This window comes from Ursus arctos, unplaced genomic scaffold (assembly GCF_023065955.2).
Source record: "Ursus arctos isolate Adak ecotype North America unplaced genomic scaffold, UrsArc2.0 scaffold_17, whole genome shotgun sequence".
Taxonomy (NCBI): Eukaryota; Metazoa; Chordata; class Mammalia; order Carnivora; family Ursidae; genus Ursus; species Ursus arctos.
Genome location: NW_026622841.1, coordinates 44,769,450 through 44,785,798, shown reverse-complemented (window position 1 = coordinate 44,785,798; position 16,349 = coordinate 44,769,450). Strand labels below are relative to the sequence as shown.

The 16,349-nt window shown below is 44.6% G+C and overlaps 1 long non-coding RNA gene across 1 annotated transcript in view; it reads left to right on the top strand.

The window, feature by feature from the left end:
- LOC130543934 (uncharacterized) overlaps positions 1-1,446 on the top strand; it is a 46,725-nt gene extending 45,279 nt beyond the window's left edge. The window contains exon 3 of the long non-coding RNA XR_008959714.1: positions 638-1,446. This is a non-coding gene — a long non-coding RNA (uncharacterized LOC130543934). The remainder of the gene's footprint in view (positions 1-637) is intronic.
- Positions 1,447-16,349: the final 14,903 nt, after the last annotated feature.

Genomic DNA, 16,349 nt, shown 5'->3' with positions numbered 1-16,349 from the left:
CTTTCTGGACCATTTGACATATCAGTTTGGGTATTTCTAATTCACTGGGCCATTCACATGGGTCATCACATTCTCTAAGCTTGTAAGGGCCATCCTAGCATCCTAGCAGGGGTATTTGCCTAGACCTGTATATCATGGGAAAATGGTCCATGCCGATACACTCAACTTTATTCAACTTTATGTTCCGTGCCCCCACCTCCCAGTGCCCATTCCCAGGCTTATCTTTCCCACTTCTGCTGGCACATCTTGGCCAGGTCTTGCAGCTCCTTTGATGCAGAGTCCCTATTCTCCCTTAGCTGGCCCCACACATCCCAGTTAGGGGGTGCTGAGCTTAACCTCATTATCAATCTGGTTCTCAGGAGGGGTGGTGAGGACAAACATTGTGTTTTAAGGCACAGCGTCAATCAGGGTCCAGCCAGGAGATGGAAACCACACAAGTAATTTAAACAGAGAAAATTTAATCTAAGGAATTATTAATTAGTAAAAGATATTTAACTACAAAAAGGAATAAAAGAGGACTCTGAGGAATATAGAAATAGCATATGTGGAAAGCGGCTATACTTGCTGGGCCCAGGAAGCATGAATAAGGAAGCACTGAGGACTTAGGAGAAACGTGTTCTGTGTTCTCTTCCCACAGGGCTGAGACCCGGACCTCTGTGGAGAGGGCATGGCTGCCCCAGCTGGCTGAAGACCCTTGTGAGGCGGCATTGCTGGAGCTGGTCTGCAGGAACAGCCCTCTGGGTGGAGGAGGAGATGGCCGGCATGTGCAGGGGGGAGGCTGGAGGTCATCCGTGATGGCTGGTGAGGGAGTACCACATGGCTTCCTGCATGCCGATCCGCTGGCAGCCAGGCTGAAGAAAAATGGCACAAAGGAACCAGAAAGAGAAGTGCCTTCCGGTGGCCATGGCAGTGTCACTCTGGAGCCCTCTATTGACAGAGATACTGCCCCATCGGAGAAGGGAGAAGTGGTTCCAACATCGAGCTCCAGGTTCACAAAGTATGCCTGCTATCCTTTGAAAGCCTTGCTTACAAAGTTGGCCCTTGGTTGACATCTGGGGTCTTGGCTCCTGGAAGGCTTCCCTCCATTCCTAGAACCAATAGGAGTGGCTCGCTGTGTGTAGACTATTTGTACACATGGTTTATGCTGAACACCTGCTTTCCTTTTGGGAATCTGGAATTTGGGTACGTGCCAGGCAGAGGCAGCTTATATGACCAGCCCCCCAGAAAAACTCTGGGTATTGAGTCTCTGATGAGCTTCCTGGGTCGGTAACATTTCACACGTGTTGTCACAACATTTTGCTGGGAGAATCAAGTGCATCCTGTGTGACCCCTCTGGGAGAGGACCCTGGCAAGCATGCACCTGGTTTCCTCAGGATTTTCTCTCACATGCCTTTTCCCTTGCTGATTGCGCTTTGCGTCGTTTTGCTGCAGTAAACAGTAACTGAGTACAATGATATGCTGAGTCTCTGAGTCCTCCTCAAGAATCTTCAAACTTGGGGGTGGCCTTGGGGACTCCTGACATACTAGCAGAGACCTCTGATTTGAAGCCTCTGAGGGATCTTCCAGCATGTGTGGGGGGGTGCCATTTCTAATGAAGGGGTGTGGTGGGCCTTGTCTGTAGGCCCGGGGGTGACAGGGGTCTGGCAGCTAAAAATTCTCAACTGCATTACTCAGAGATCCCCATTCCACGTCCCAGGGTCTGACACTTTCCCTGTGAGGCCCTGATCTCAGCAGAGGAAACCTTCCAGGAGGAGATCTTCACTTTCTCTGAAACTCTGTCCCTCTGGTGATTAAGTTCTGATCATTCTATCTGCCTGTCCACTGGCCGTAAGAGGTCGGCATTTTCTTAAATGTTGCCTAGAAGGCCTGCAGGTTTCCGCAAGTTTACTTGAATTGTTGAATTGTCCTCCTGAACTTGTCATAATTTCCTTCAGTGAATCAAAAGCCCTAAGCCACGACTACTCGATCCCTTGTACTTAGTATACTCCTCCTACTCCTCAAGGGCCAGAGATGCTGTCGTAACCCATGCATCCACTTCCCCCAGGGAAAGTGGGGGCAATTGCCACCCTGCAGCCCGCCAGGGTCTCTCTCTCCCCACCCACCTGCCAGTTATGTAGGGTCTTCATCTCATCCCCTTGGTCAATCCAGCTGTCCCATCTCCAACGTTCCTCCTCCTTAGTGTTGTGATGACTGTGATTTCATTATACACGTAGAGTAAGACTTTCGGAGCTTCCCGTGGGATTGCATGTAGAGGATCTGCTTTATTTTGGAATCTGTCCTGCAGGGGGCAGTGGAGTTGCTGTGACCTTCAATCTCAGTGAGGAAATGGAGCCTTAGAAGAGTGACTAGCCTAAAGTCAGGATTCTACTAAGAGGCAGCGTTGGAAAGCAAACCCGTATTTTTCTGACTCAAAGTCCGCTCTTTTATCACATCGTACTGCCTGGCCAAAGAACGGGATGTTTTAGTTCCTGTAGTAGAGGAGGAAGTTGTTTGGTTTGCATTTTCTTATTCAACTTCTTATGATCACCTTAGTATTGATATGGCTTGTGGCAGTCTCTATCAGATGGTTCTGACCCGAAAGAATCAAGGGCATATGAGAACGGTGCTTGTCAACTTTCATGTGCAAACAAATCACTTAGGGATCTTAAGGGTTAAACTCCCCATTCTGATCCGAGGAATCTGGATTTCTGATGAGCCCCCTGGTTGTTGCTGATATTCCTGGTTTTCCACCTCCCGGAGCAGCTACTTTCTTTATAGTTCTTGGGGGATTCAAGGAGGAAAAACTTAGGAATATAGATGTATCTTCATTTTCAATTTGGTAAATCAGAAAACATTTCTTCATGTTAATTCGACCCATTAATACTCTTGCCAGAAAAAAAAAAGGTAACAAAAAATAAGGCTGCTAATAAAACTAATAAAGTTAATCTAATAAAGTTCAATTATTGGAATTTAACTTGCATAAGATAAAAATAGTGATTTCTAACAGCTTCATTCAGGCATTTGATTGGCAAAGCTCATAAGCAGTGAGTCAGAGAGGTCCCTGTCAGTGTGCCAGGATGCCTCTCCAGTTTTGCAAGGACAAGGCAAAGGACATAGCTACATTTTGACTGACCCCTGGAAACCAGAGTAAATGATTTGGGGGATCATAGCTGTACAGGGTGATGTTTGCAAAACCCAGCTCAGATTATAAAAAGTTTCTAAGTAGACTTGAAAGAAGTCTCAGGCTATCTGTGATAAACCTTAGAGGTCTCTCAAAATGATTCCCTGCTGAATGCCCATCCCCAGCCAAGCTCTGTGGCATGCAGCCAGGGACTTCTGTCCTGCCTCCTCCCAAGTGCCCGGTCATGGGGCTCCTGCTCCACTGTCCCTAGGCTTTCCTTGGGCTGCCGGGTCAGGACGGGAGCAGGCCATGGACACCCAGGTCAGTCTCAAGGTCAAAAACTGGGGTCAAGGTCACGAAAACCTAAAGTGGTGACAATCTTGGAAATGGATATTGATTTCTTAATCCCAGGACATCTGGCAGCCTTAGCTCAGGCTCCACAAAGCTTCCCTATGACTTTTTCAGGAAAGACAAGGAAAAACCCAGCAGTGAATTCAATTCAACCCCCTCCCCCCCTTCTCATTCTTTGTACCAAACCAAACCACACAGCCAGCCTGTTGTAGAGTCCTTTTCTGGACTGCCTTGGTACTCGAATGACAAAGTATTCCCTCTTGAAGTTTTGGGAGTATCACCACCCTTTTCCTTTTTTTTCATTTAAATGGCATCAAGAAAGTGTGGGCTAGAGGCATTTTCCCTTTTCAGCGTGGACTTTTCCCTTCAAGAAGCAATGCTTCAAGGCTGACAATTCAATGTATTTATTTATTTGTCTACCCATCCATCCATTTATTTATTTATTTGTTGTATAAGGTAATAGCTTATGGTACTTACCCAGAGCCAGCTGTTTGCAGGATGCCGAGAGCAGGTGGTCTGGGAGGCCTCTGATGAATTGCAAAAGACACTCACCAGCTGCCGACACTGTGTGTAATGAGCAAACCTGCAAAAATCTTTATTTTCAATTGGATTGTACCTTTAAGTAAGCAAGGGAGACAGCCCGTATAACTACAGACCATGACCAACAACCCACATAAACAGTGTGCAAACACAAGTGATTAATGTACCAGTATTTCAAAACATCTAAAGCTAATGAGTCAGATTTACTAGGGTGCACAAAAGAGGGGGAAAGGGGGTGGGGAGGAGAGAACAACTTAATGGACTTTAATGGCCTTGAGCTGCAGCTGAAGAATTCTTCGGCTTTCCGTCCACTGTGCCATCGAGCTGGTAAAAAATACCCTGCTGGCCCATGAAGGCCATTTTCTTCCTGCCCATTCAAGGGGGGCATTCTGGCTTTAGGATAGAATTAGGGGAGCAAGCCGGTGACCACTGGGCTCTCCAGTGATCTCTGATGATATGCGGGGATAATGGGTTACAAAGACAGACATTAATAAGGTAAGATAAGAGGGGGAGGTTTATTAATTTTTCAAGTAAGTTAGGATGCCCCAGGGCATGGTAAAAGTGTAAAGAATCTGGTGAGCGATGAGGGGCTTGGCTGATTAATGCAAGTCAGCTGTCCTCTGAGGGCCATAGCAATAATGATGAGATTATGGAAGAGCCTACCGAAGACAAATGAGATGCATGTGGAATAAAAACGAAGTGTCCTAGTTACTCTTTTGGAGTGCATGGTGGGTCTTTATGAAGGCAGAACGGAGGTACGGATGACAGCCTGCGGAGGGGCCAGGGCCGGGAGTGGGCTTGTTCTGCTCAAGGGCTTGCAACCTCGGGCCTTTCAGGAATTCTGGGGCAGCCCGGGAGAAGGGTTGAACCCTTTCCACGCAGGCAGACGGCGCTGTCCCCGGGGCTATGTCTATATTTATTGCCCCGCACGGCGCTATACTTCCCTGCTACCATTTCCTCCAGGATGGGCCAGGAGCTGGGCTCCCTCCATCGTTCAGACTGTCCCCAGTCTACTTTTGCTGTGCCGCTGCTGACCGATGAACTGGGAGCTGGAGAAAAGGAAATTGGAATTATTTTTCTTGTCCCGTTCGACATTGTTCCCTGGGTTTTATACTTTCTCTCTCTCTCTGCATTTCTTGTCTGGCTTGCATACTTCTCTTTGCTTGGATGCCGCCCTGGGCTGCCTCTCAGTCTGCATGCTTCAATTCAGGCCAAGGGAGGCCAGGCAGCATCCCCAATCTGCCTCCTGCTCCAATGTGCAGACGATTAACGGTGGTCACCCTTGAACTTCAAAGCACAGAGTTATTCAAGGAGGTTGCTAAAAAGGCAACTTCGGGTCCTAACCTCCAGATAGTTGGGGTTAGGTCCCCGGAGTCTGCCTTTCCCCCAAGCACTTCACAAGGGAATCTGAGGCAAGCCGTAGTCTGAGAGATGCTGAAAGGTCTGAGAGTAACGAAGAGCTGCTTCTGACAGACTCTTCTCAAAAGTGCCCAGAATTTCACTGTGGATGATCTCCTCCCTTACTAGTTCACCAGGACTTGAGCAGTTCAGGGTAAAATGCAAGTCTTCTCCCCCCCCCCTCCCCACAGAGGAGTAACCCCTTACCTTACACCACGGCTAAGCCCACCTCAGTGTGAGTCTATTTATCAGGTTAGAGCAGGACAGGCAGAGTCATAGGATCGAGTCTGAAAGGGAGAGACTAGGGAGCAGAGAATAACCTGGACAAGCAGGGATTGCTGGGGGTGCCGAGAGGAGGAGGGCATGAGGAGGCAGGGGACGAAGCCAGGGGTTCTCACTTTTTTTTTTTTTTTTTGATAGCAAAGCATTTCTTTTCAGATGAAATGGAAATGGGAGTCTGAATACAGAAAGGCAATTAAATGCTGATTTATTAATACACATTTGTTTTGTTTCGAATTTCAGTAAATTACAAAAATGAAAGCATTTGAACGAACACAAGCATTAGAAATTGGGGAATTATAGACAACAGTTCCAGTGTCAGATCAGCTTTTGGAATCAGATAAATACTTGCAAATTATAAGCTTGATGACAGCTGGCGTTGCAATTTTAGGAGCACTTAATCAAACCGATCTGGATTCTTACACGTGGATTAGCAGGACATTTCTATTTTCAAGTTGGATCACTGAGGATGCTTAGTGCGTACTCAAATCCCTCTCCTAGAAAAGCCACTCAAACCACAGCCCAGGACATTAAATCAAGAACTAGAACACCTCTGACACAGGACACGCTGGCTTCGCTATAGCATCGGTGCGATTGCCCTGCAAGAGGAGGGTGCCCCAAGCTGATGCAGGGGCTCTGGCTTGACATTTAACTGGGCCCTTCCCTCCTGTGCTCTAAGTCATGCCTGGGCTTGAACTGATAAAAATACCAGTGTGGCCCTACCATGTTCGTGTCAGTGACACAGTTGCTAGAAGCAACAGGAACATCTCTCTTGCAAATCTGCACAGTTTACTTGGTTGGCACAAACCCACAGTGTGTTGAAGTCTGTAGGTTTTTAAACTTACATTGAATATACGTAAAGATGTAATACAATACACGTTTACATTTAGTACATTTATGTACATACATGTATGTGCATTTAAATGTAATGCACATTTAACTTACATTAAAGTGTGTAACTTTTTGAGGGGGAGGAAGAAAGAGAGAGTATGAGATAGATGTCACACATTTAAAATACATATTTAAATAATGGGATATAAATAAAATATGTGTAGAACCCTTGGAACCTCTCTAAGGAGCAGAGGCCTGGGCCAAGACTTTGCTTGTGACAGACTCTGTCACCAAGGCGGTGGGTAAGGGGTGGACAGCAGGGAGTGGACATTAGGAAACGTCTTACAGCGTCTTTGACAAGCACTGGATTTTTCTTTCATCCTGTTATTTGTTTATGAAGCTATAATTAGGAAAAATAGCGGGAAGAAAATGAAGGAAAGTGTAGAGAGAAAAACAAAGAGGGGGAAGGAGGATGGGTTGTGATGAGTTAGAAATGTGTGGATGAGGAAGCCAGTCCTACCATGCATATAGATGAAAAAAGGGGGGAGGGGCTCAGAACCTTCTGGAAGGATGTGAGAAAAGAAAAAAAGGATATAAGATGGAGAGGAGGAAGAGAAACCAGAAAGGACTTTGGAAGGGTCCAAATTATAAGGAAACGTGGAAGGACCTTTATTGAAACAATCCCTGAATTTCGTGCTCGTGCTGTGAGCTTGCTTTTATTGCTCTGGCAAGAAAGGAGGTGCTCAAAGGACTCTGTCTTGGAAATCCACTGCGGCTCCCCAGTGGCTTGGCTCTTCACACAGCTTTAAGCCCTGCCCTTCGCTCCCTAGCCGCGTTTCTCTCTGCCTGCTCCCTGTGGTCTCTCATCTCTTCTCGGCTCTCTCCCACTTAGCCCACCAAGGCCTGTCTATCCAAGTAGAACAGACTTTCATTTTCCTCAGGTTCACACTGTGCATACTGACTAACCCGCTTCCAGCCACTCCAGTGGCCCCTCTCCAGCTCCCAGCACCTCTTATCTCTATGGTAACGGAAGACACGACGATCGTCCGGATTTTGCCTCAGAGAGTTGGTCTGTACAAGCAGGCTTTCCTGGGGTAGCTTGTCCTTTTGCAGTTAACCAAGATGCCGGGGGAGAAGAGCTGCCCCAACAGGATGGCAGACGACGGCCTCCAGATGTGGGCACTTGGCAAGTCTGAGCCGAATGTCTCCATAAAAATATGATGTAATTAACAGGCCTCGGCAGCTGGAACAATTCAGCACCTCACATTGATTTTCCATGTCTCCTATTTACTTTCCGTTTTTGAACTGTCTGCCATGACAGGAAATCAAAGAATTATAATGGCGTGCGTGAGGGCCATGATGCTGGGTCAGCATTTCCTTGAGAAGTCCTCAGACTAATCAGTTTATTATCACTCAATCATCCCTCTTCACTCCTAAATTAAAGCTGTCCCCCTAAAGGCTAAGAAATAGCAATTTATTTTGGGATATTAAAAAAATCAATGTACTATTTTAAAATTTGAGTGGAGTATTAAAAAAAAAAAAACTAGGACCCAAGTACTGTTAGTTGAATCTGTTTTCTCCTTGAGGCTTAATCTGAGGTTGGCAAAGATGTGGGTGTGGAGAGACAGAAGTCCTACATTCGCTCTTCCCAAGTTTCACAGGCTTGGAGAAGTTACCTGGTGGAACCACACAGAGGAATCTTGTTCCAAATTTTTTTCAATCACTGAAATGAAGGAAAACAAGTCTCTCCATTTGGGCTTATTTGCTAACCTTCATATGATGCAGCATTGACTTTCTCCTGGTCTGTCACTGCATTTCCAACTCTTGTCATGTGACAGTCAGAATCTTGGGTTCTTTTCACTTTGGATCCCTTAAAACTTTGGAGAAAATGGGCCAAAAGCTGAGATTGCGACAGAGAAACTGGTCTCCATCTGAAGTCGGCTAGTCCAGATTCCTTTTCAAGACACGCCTCAGGCTCCTTTCGTGTTTTTCTTTAGACTCACTTGCCTTGGCACGTTTCATGTGTTGGTCATAGTGTAAGGATGCACTTTGCTTCGTCTTTTTATTGACTCAAGTAATATAAACCCTTCATAAATAATTTAGAAAATAGAAGAAGAAAATTGCCCATAATTCTCCCACTTAAGCACAATAGTTATTATTGGTTTGGGACAATTACTTTGGGTCATTTTCAAATACCAAGTTTTGATATGATTTTAAGCATAACATACAAACAACTTTGTATTTTGCTTTTCCACTTAATGTCTGTCAGAAGCATTTCAGTATTATTACTTCAGTAATTGCTGCCTGAGCAGCTGGAACTTTTCAGTCCCTCCAATGGATTTTTCCATGTCTCCTGTAGAAATAGAGACATCATATTTATTTAACTATTTCCATATTTGGGGGCAATAGATCAAACCCGCTTTTCACTATAATAAATCCCATGATAAGCGTCTTCATAAGACTTTTCCCATATATAAGATAATTTCTTAGGATAAATTCCCAGAAATTACAGGGTCAAAGTGCACAAATATTTTATGCCTCGATATTTCCTGTTCCTCTTCAAAACTGTTATGTCAGTTTGTAATATCGTCTACAATGTTGGCGGAATCATGCCTTAAAAGGGTCTTTTTTCCTGCTTAATAGGCAGTACCGAGAGCACTTTATGTGTGCAGGTTGATGATGCTGACGAATATCCCAGAGATAAACATTTTGGACTTTCAAGGTGTTCCCCTGCCAATTGTGTTTAACATACAAAAGTGACTTCATTATAGCCATTCCTTCTACGTGTGCCATAAAGTATGAAATTCTTTGCCTGGCTGTAATGTTCTATCTCATCAGACCTCGTAAAAATGCATTAGCGTCACACCCCCTCAGTTTGGCTGTGAATTTTGAAGACGATATGGATTTCTCTTCCACATTGCATAGAATTTGGTGGGTATCCCCTTGCTGGGAATAACACCTTCGGAAAATAGGAAAATACCGAGGAGAAAGAAAGTACATTTTCTAGGAAAAGAATAAGAACCCGGAGAGATGGAGTGAGAATTGTACCACAGAGTCCCCGCAGCAGATGTTTTGGGTGTTGAAACTCCCACCAGAACAGCTGCAGAAATGTAGAATCACATCTGGGTGTGTGACGCGGCTGCATCATTACCTACCGGCAGCAAAACAGCCAGATGCTTCCAGTTCATTTTAAGGACCGGGCTTCAGGTCTGAACCTGTGAATGTCTCGGCTTCCCAACTGACGACTTATCAATTGCCCAGGCAGTTCATGAAAATGTGGCCTCACGGGCACCTTAAGGGCAGATCTCGGTTACGGCAGGTAGAGGCGGAGTGCAGCCGCTGTGTGCCCAGACCCTGGGCTCTGGGTCTGCTGTGTGGCTTGAGAATGAAGCCATCAAATCCCTTCCCCACAACGGCAGCGGCGTGGCTTGTCACCGATGTGTGAGGCTGCGGAGGGCTCCTACTGTTTTATTTCTCCCCGAGTTCCTCAAATCCTTTGTGTGTGTGTGTGTCTGTCTCTCTGTCTCTCTCTCTGTGTCCCTCTCTCTGTCTCTCTCCCCTCCTCCCCCAATCTCCCAGTTAGAAGTTTCTTTCCCAGATAGCTAACAAACAAAACAAAACAAAACAAAACAAAACACCCCAAAAAACAACTGGAGGATCATTCTAGTAGCAAATGGTTCTCAAGACTCCTGGATGAATACTGGGGCTTTTGAGTACCTGGCTCTTTTCTCCTGTCATGTCTCTCCTCTTATACTGACAGTTACTGTGCAAGTCGAGGGAGAGTGGCTCCTGGTGACAGGGCTCCAGCCCACAAACGACCGATCAGAGCTCTCAGCAGCCTCCCCTCTTCCCTGATTGAGTACTAAGTGTGCAGGGCAGCTCACAGGCCCCAGGGGGAAAATCGTTCAATATATAAACCTCAACCCCAGGAGAAAAAGGCTACTCACTGTATAAATCTCAACTCTTACAGTGGTCAAGGGACAGCTTTCTTGCAGAAACAGCCTGTCCACCCCACGCCATGGAGTGAGGGGAAGCTGATAGGACGTGTTCGCTGAAACCTGGGGGCTCCTGGGTTAGATTCAATGTTAATAAGCACCCCGAGAAACAAATAATGGTTTAAGACTTGGAATTTCTAAAAAGTGTCTTCCAGTCTTTGAAGTCCCTTGCATCCATAAAGATGCTTCATCTAACTTCACCACCACGCTTTTATAGTTATCCTCTTGTAGAAACTCACATTTATTATTAGAAATATGTTAATTATGCCAAAGGGGCAAAACTTTCATATGGGGCTTGTAAATGGGGGAGGCCTAGCAGTTCGTCTTGTCAGCCCACCCGAGGGTTGGACACGTCTCCGGCCGTCCTTTCAGTCTGCGCAGCGCGCTGCCAGCAGGGAGAGCCGCAAACTAGAGCAGAGCCACAGAAGTGGATAAGCGCCGCCAAAGAGGTGTCTGGGGAGAGAAACGAAAGGAAAGAAAAATCAAATAAGTGCAGAGTTGGACCTAGGCTTTAAAAAAAAAAAAGTAATAATAATATTAAAGAGTATTTACTGCGTGCTTACTACGAGCCAGACAATGCTCACGGTTTACAGTGTTAACAGTTATTAAGTAAGTCATTGAATCCTCGCCAAAACCTTAGGAGGTGGGTACTAATATTCCCCAATCTTGCACAGGAGGGAATGGAAACCCAAGGAGGTGAAATCACCAAGTTTGACAGTGCGGTTCAACTCCGGATCCCGCGCAGGTCACCTCGCACTCCACCTGTCTCGGACCGCGCACTACTGCGCCTGCGCGTCATGGGATGCGGCGAACCCCACAGCTCCGGGCTTCCGGCAGCCGAGGTTGTCAAAGGTGGGTGATGTTGAACAAAAATGATCTTCGAGTTGAAGAAAAGTTGGGGTGTTGTTCACATCTCCTGTAACCCACGGCGGGCATCTCTTACTGAAACGCTTCTTATTCAGGAATAATAAGAGAAAGGAGGGTTTATTGAGGTGTACCGACAGCCGTAGGAAGGACAGAGAAGTCTAAGACGTATGTCCTGCCTTTAAGGGATTTATAACCTGGTGAGAAGATTAGCAGAGATAGAGGAAAGATTAAGAAACATCCGAGATCACGAAAAAAAGAGCTAAGGAGGTTTATACACAATGCGGAACACTAAAGGGGACGAGTTTCCTGAAACTAGTGGGCAGAGTCAACCTCTCAGCCATTCCAGTTTGGGGAAAGTGTACAGGGAGAGGGAGGAAGGAACGGAATTGTATTTGGAAGGTGCAAAAAACTCCAAATATAGAGCAAAGGAGAAGCATTCTGGAGGTTTGGAATTCGGAGAAAAGGGTGAAGATGAGACACGTTATGTTTGGAAAGCAGCCATCTTGGGTAGAGTGGAAGGCAGAAAACCCAGCAAAGTAAGCCTGGAATCAGATTGTAGAAAGTCTTGGTTATCTGAGACCGGGAAAGTGGAAATGGCTATACTGCTTGTACTGGGGCACCACTTTTAACGAGTGGGCTTGCATGGACTCAGCCAAGAATATGTGGCACAAAAGGATTAGAGCCAGAGTTGAAGGGCAACTTAAAATGTCTTAAAATGTGATTTGTTTTTCACAACCTAGAAGGTTTAGCAACGGCATGGAGTATTGTCTTACATACTGATCCTGGGTTGAAAAAATCTCTTTAGCTACCGTCCAACTCAAATAGAACAACAAGGAGGAATGCTTCGAAGGATGCCATGTGACAGCCTTCACCAGGGAAATACGTATTCCAGAACTGACCACTAGAATTTCATAACTAGCTCTTCACTACGGATTTATTAAAATCAGAAGAAAAGACATGAAAAGAGGAAGATCGATTGGGTCTGATTCAAGGTACGTGTTGAAAATTTAGCAGCAGACCCTCTGGAGCATGAAGAGGCAACCTTTTGAGTAGAACCTGAAATGTTGTAAAATAGGGGAACCAAACTAGGTGACCATGTCAGAAGATTCCTGTCCACGAGGCAGGTGCAGCGACTCCAGCAGAGTCTAATTCAGACACAGCTAAGTTTTCAAAGCCGAAGTGGGCCATACAGTGTATTTAGCCCATTTTCTCATCTCAAGAAAGGTCTTGCTGCCCAGCAGGTGAAGTGAGCTGCCTGAGATCTCTCACACTGATGAGGGGATGGCTGTGAAGGGCAATACCAAGCCTGGGTGTCTGCTTTGCAGACACTTCTGCTACTACTTGGAGACTAAAGAATTTCTTCTTGGGGGCTTGCAGTCTGTGATCTCTCCAAGAGGCAAATCTCAAGAATACGGCACCAATATCATATTGTAACTGTTGACAGTCTGAAGGGTTATCGGATACAGGTATGCTCGGGTAGGTAATTACAAGGACTAAATATAATTGAAAAGAGTTGAGGTACAGTTTTTTATAAAGATTTTTATTTATTTATTTTGGGAGAGAGTGAGAGAGAGAGAGCGTGCACGAACAGGTGTAGGGGCAGAGGGAGGGGGAGAAGCAGACTCCCTGCCAAGCAGGGAGCCCAACTCTGACTTGGGGCTCAGGACCCTGAGATCATGACCTGAGCTGTAATCAAGAGTTGGACGCTCAACTGACTGAGCCACCCAGGGGCCCTTCAGGTTCTTTTAGTTGCAGACTCTCCAGAAGTCAGTACATTTTCCTGAGTTCCAATGTTATTTTTCTCTCAGTCCAAGCCAGAATCTTTCCTATATAATCTAAAAAGCAGTTTATTTCTACCTGGTTGCCCAAAGACGCTCTTCCATTTCTGGCCAAAGGGCACCCGTGCTGGCTCAGCCTGGGTCTCCTCTCATAGTTTCTAGCTTCAACGGAAGCTGTCCCAGTTATTTATGCAAACTGTCTTACCTCCCTATTTATTCTCCTCTCCTCTATCTTATTCCTGTATATTCATCTACTTAGTATTATTTTTTGTATTTGTTAAAGTATTCTCTATGAATGTAATTTTAAAAAATCAATGGAACCAAAAGTCATAGAATCCAACCCAGCAACACCCATCTCGAATTCTCCCCAGCCCCTTTTCTCTCTATATCCATTGGCAACCACTCCTAGGTCTTTTAGGTCTTTTCCTATGTATACTCATATTTGTAAACAATTTGCTAATATTGTTAATTCTGGGTTTACCTCTTTTAGACATTACCAATTACTTCATATGATGGTAGTACAGCTTTTCTCTAATTCCCCCCTGCTTCCTTTCCTCTCAACATACTTATAGCACGTTTGTTTGGTTTCTGTTTGTTTGGTTTACCTTATTGTGGCTATGTAAATATTGTTTACTACTGAGCAAATAGGTACTACACAGTATCCCCCTTACCCATGGGGGATATGCTTCAAGACCCCTAGTGGATTCCTGGAACTGCAGATAGTACCCTACCCTATGGATGCTATGTTTTTTCTTGTACATATATACCTATGATAAAGCTTAATTTATAAATTAGGCACAGGAAGAGATGAACAACAATAACTAATAATAAAATAGAATAATTATAACAATATACTGTAATAAAAATTATATGAATGTGGTTTCTCTCTCCCTCTCTCTCAAAATATCTTATTGTATTGTACTCACCCTTCTTCTTCTCGTAATGATGTGAGATGATAAAATGCCTCCGTGAAGAGGTGAGATGAGGGGAATGACATAGACATTCTGACATAGTGTGAGGCTGCTATTGACCTGACCACATGTCAGAAGGAGGATGGTCTGCTCTAGAGTGCGGTTGGCCATGAGGAACTGAAACTGTGCAAAGTGAAACCACGGATAAAGGGGTTATTTATCCAGAGGTTTTATATTATAGTGTGAGATGCTCAAAAAGGTATTCTCCGTTCTAATTTTGAAATTCCACAGAAAAAGCATATTCTATAAACATGTATCAATTTTCCAACCTAGAACATCCAACAGGACTGATGGATGGGGAGTGGAGTCTAATGGTTTGCTGGATTTACCTTTAGTTTATTGTATATCTTCCCCGCCCCCCCAGAAATTAATAATTGTCTTTTCCTCCATTTGTTTAGTAATCTATGAACCTATGACTAATTTTTTTCAAGTTCTCTGACAGTGGTATAAAATGCTTCTCATGCAGTTTCCCACAAGTTGTGTTTATCAAGTAATCTAGAATTCTCCCGCTTGCCCCTACCCCAGCTTGGAGACTCTTCTTCTAAAGTTCCCCAAACCCCGGCACTCTGCACTGGTTGCTTTTCAGGTCCGTTGCACCCCTGCCTTAGGATTTCTTTTCTGTATTTTCCTACGATTGATTTTCTCCTCTCTCCTTTTTTGTATTCCAAATTGTTTTTCCTTGATAACTAAGGAAGAATTGTGGTGAAGCACTAATTCCAGTTAACACCAGTTAAGCACTGACATCTTGGGAAAGGGTGTGTGGGAGGTGTATTTTTTTAGTCTTTGTTCTTCTGAGAATGTTTTTATTCCGCCCTCATGCTTTATTAAGAGCTTGGCTTGCTGTAGACATAGACTAAGTTTGTTTCTACCTCAGAATATCAAAGGCATTACTATATTGTCATTTGGCTGCAGTGTAGCTTGTTAGAGGCACAATGGCATTTTTATTTCCTGTCCTTTGTGATAGGCTTTCTCTCTGCAAATTTAAGATCTTCCTGTACCTTGTATTCTGAAATTTCATGGTATTTGTCTTGGTGGATTTTTCTTTTTGTTGCTCAATACACTGTGTCGGACACTCTCTTGAAACACGTCTTCCAGGGGCGCCTGGGTTGTTCAGTCGGTTAAGCGTCTGCCTTCGGCTCAGGTCATGATCCCAGGGTGCTGGGATGAAGCCTGGAATTGGGCTCCCTGCTTAGTAGAAAGCCTGCTTCTCCCTCTCCCTCTGCCTGCTGTTCTCCCTGCTATGTTCTCTCTCTCTGTCAAATAAATAAATAAAATTTTTGGGAAAAAAAAAAAAGAAACATATCTTCCAGTTCTAAGAAATTAAAACAATTGTTTCATCGTTTTCACTCATTTATTTTTTCACTCTTCTCTTTCTGGAATTCCAGATGTTGGCTACATTAGATTAGTCCTCTAATTTTCCTTTCTCCCCCAGTCCTTTTTTTTTTTTTTTTTTTTTTTTTTACTTTTGAAGTGAGTTATTCAACCTTATCTTCCAAGTGTCCTACTGAATATTTTCTGTTTTGGTTATTATATCTATAATTCCCCAAACTCTTCTTTTGCACCCTGACTATTCTTTTTTGTTGTTGTTGTATCCTATCTTGTTTTGCAAAGGCAATAATTTCTCAAAACTCTCTGATGATGATTGTAGGTTGTTTCTTTTTCTTTTGGTTTTCCTTTTGTTCCCTCTACCACCTCTATGTCTTCTTAGCCTCTTTAAAAAATGTTTACTTGTTTAGTTTTCTTTTTGCATTTTGGAGAACTTCTTCAAGTGTCTGGTGACCTTTGTATGTTCATTTATGGTTAAGAACTGTTGCATGAAGAAGCCAATAGGAAACTGCGTGCAGGGGGCTGGCTTGTCTCTTGGTAAGTACTGTTAGGAGGTGAGCTGGCTTCGTTGATGAAGAACAGTTCAGATGGAGTCTCTGTGGAGATTTTCTCCAGGGCGAGTGAGTTTCTTTGGAGAATTTTCCTTTATGCTTCTGCTTGGGAGGTATATACCCAGACACTCATGTTCCATGAGCAGAGGCAGGAAGGTGCTTGGAAAACACTTTTACCTAAGTGCCTTGTCTTCCATCTAGCACTTGGCTCCCCCTCTCCTACGCGTGTTGTTGCCTGGGTGTGGAGCTTCTGGGGTTCAAGGTCTCCAAAGACTACATTCTTGCCTACCTGAAAGGGATGGAGCAGGGATGGGTTCTTAGGGCCAGTGAGCAGGGCTGGTGCTTGGTGGGGGAAGAGACAT